Below are 2,738 nucleotides of genomic sequence, written 5' to 3' on the forward strand. Positions count from 1 at the left end.
AACAAAGTCTACCGGAATATAGAATTTACCTACTCTCACGGGGACGTCTTCTAAAACACCTAAGGGGTATTTAATAGAATGGTCGGCCATTTGAAGAGTAATGGTGGTACATTTTAATTCTCCCATGTTTAACTTTTTGTAAATAGAGAGGGGAATGACGGACACACTGGCACCTAAATCACATAGGGCCTTATCAATGAATAGAGCACCTATATGACAAGGGATGGAGAAACTACCGGGGTCCTTTAGTTTAGGAGGAGACTTGTTTTGTAACATAGCACTACACTCCTCAGTTAGAGCCACTCTCTCTACACCACCAAGATCCCTTTTCTTAGTGATTAATTCCTTTAAATATTTTGCATACATAGGAATCTGAGATATTAAATCAATGAAAGGAATCGTTACCTCGAGATTTTTGACCATAGCCAAGAACTTACCGAACTGTTGATCAACCTTTGCTTTCTGCATTCGATGAGGAAATGGTAGTGTAGGTGCAAAAGGGGGAGAATCAGTAACCTTCTCCTTGCCGCTCTTATTCTCCTCTATTTCATCCTCAGCACCCGGGGTTTCAACCCCTACATCCACAGTCTTAATTTCAACATGTGCCTCTTCACCAGACTGATGATCACCCTTTGACTTATATTGTCGATGTGGAAATGGCAATCGAGGAACAAAAGGGCGAGAATCATCAATAGCCTTCTCCTTGACTCTTTCCTTAGTCCTTCTAGCCTCCTCTCTCCCCTTTTCAATATCTATAAAATCAGTAGGTACCAAGGGGGCATCATATGTAGTACCACTGTGAAGAACTATGGCACAAGCACTCTCTCTAGTGTGATCTTGAGATGAAGTAGATTGCCCTGGAAGTTTTCCCGGTTGCCTTTTTGACAAAGTATCAGCGAGTTGAGCAACTTGGTTTTCCAACATTCTATTTTGATTCTTCAACTCCTTTATGCTCTCATCGTGGTTCTTTTGAGCAATCTCTGAGGTCTTCTGCATATTCGCTATGAGTTTATACAGATCACTCATGTTAGGCTCTGGAGTGGCATTGCTCTGCGGAGGTTGTTGCTGATAGCCTTGGTGCGGGGGTCTATTAAACCCCGGGGGAGCATTATGTGAGGCTCCTTGTGGAAATGGAGGCCTAGCAACATGTGCCTGAGGTGGATGGAACTGTGGTTGTGACCATTGTTGCTGGGGTTGAGGATTTTGAGCATTGTTGCTTCGATATGAGAAATTTGGATGATTCCTCCAACCTGGATTGTACGAGTTGGAATATGGGTCATCGGGTTGCCTCTGTTGAAAAGCATTCACTTGCTCCATTCGCGTGGTATCCTGCAGACTATAAGAGCACTCATGACCAAAGTGACCTTGGATTCCACATACTTCGCAGTAAGAAGTTGTTACCGGAGCTACACTGGACATAGCATTGATACTCATTGGGGGAGTACCAGGCTGAGGGGACTTCAAAGCATCGATCTTTAGGTTCAAGGCTGCCACTTGTGATGACAATAGGGCATAAGCATCGACATCAATCTTGCCCTTCTTAGATGTAGTTCTAGTGGTGCTGTAATGATTAGCGGCAAGATTGGCAAGGAAATCATAACCTGCATCCACTTCTTTGTCAAGAAAAACACCTCCAGAAGCAGAATCAACCGTGTTCTTTGTTTCATCTTGCAAACCATGGTAGAAAATCTGAACCAAGAACCATTTTTCAATATTATGATGCGGGCACGACCGCTGCAAAGCCTTGAATCTATCCCAGGATTCTCTAAGTGACTCTCCCGGTTCTTGCGTAAATGTAGTCAACTTGTGCCTTATTTCAGCCGTCTTGGTGGGTGGAAAGAATTCTTCGAGAAAGGCTTGTGAAATAGCACTCCACTCTGTCTCCTTGACATCGTTCAACCATATTTGTGCCTTGTCACGAAGGCTAAAACCAAACAACATTACTTTCAATTGGTCTTGAGTGACCCCTTGATGCTTGATAGTGCCACATAGTTGGTTGAACCTCTGCAGATGGTTGGTGGGTTCCTCAGATGGATGGCCACCATATTGATTTTGTGAGACCATAGAGATTAGAGCGGGCTTGATCTCAAAGTTGATTGCCTCAATAGTTGGCATTGTGAGCCCAGTCGGAACACTGCTCGAGGAAGGAACCCCATATGATTTCAAGGATTTAGACATCGTGTGACTCAGTGGAGTTTGTGAGTCTTGAACCCCTGACTGCTTCTTGTTTTGTTGTTTCTTTTTGAGTTGTCGAAGAGTCTTACCAAGATCGGGATCGGGTGGAACTAAGGTACCGGTTCTAGCAGACCTGGGCATAAACAACAAACAAGAAAACGCAGTGAAATTTGCCTCAATTGGAACTAAAAGTTCCAATGAGACGATGGAAACAGTTCAAATAATCAAACTAAAACTAATAGAATCTAGCCGTCTCCCCGGCAACGGCGCCAAAATTTGATAGGCTGTCGTACACCCGTCAAAAATAAAATCCTAACGAAACCTCCTAACAATGTAGTAGGGTAAGCAGGGTCGAATCCACAGAGAGATGGCTATTTAAATCTAGCTTCCAAGGTATGGCGAAACTAACAATGTCACGAAATTTAGGATTCAATGTTTAAACTAAAATAAATAGAAAAATAAACTAAAAGATCTAGGGCAACGGTTCACCATGTTCATAGTTCAGAATCAATCAAAACATCATCAACAACTCAAATATTCAAATTATCTAGAGCACAAGTTAA

Source organism: Spinacia oleracea, chromosome 6, assembly GCF_020520425.1.
Source record: "Spinacia oleracea cultivar Varoflay chromosome 6, BTI_SOV_V1, whole genome shotgun sequence".
Lineage (NCBI taxonomy): Eukaryota > Viridiplantae > Streptophyta > Magnoliopsida > Caryophyllales > Amaranthaceae > Spinacia > Spinacia oleracea.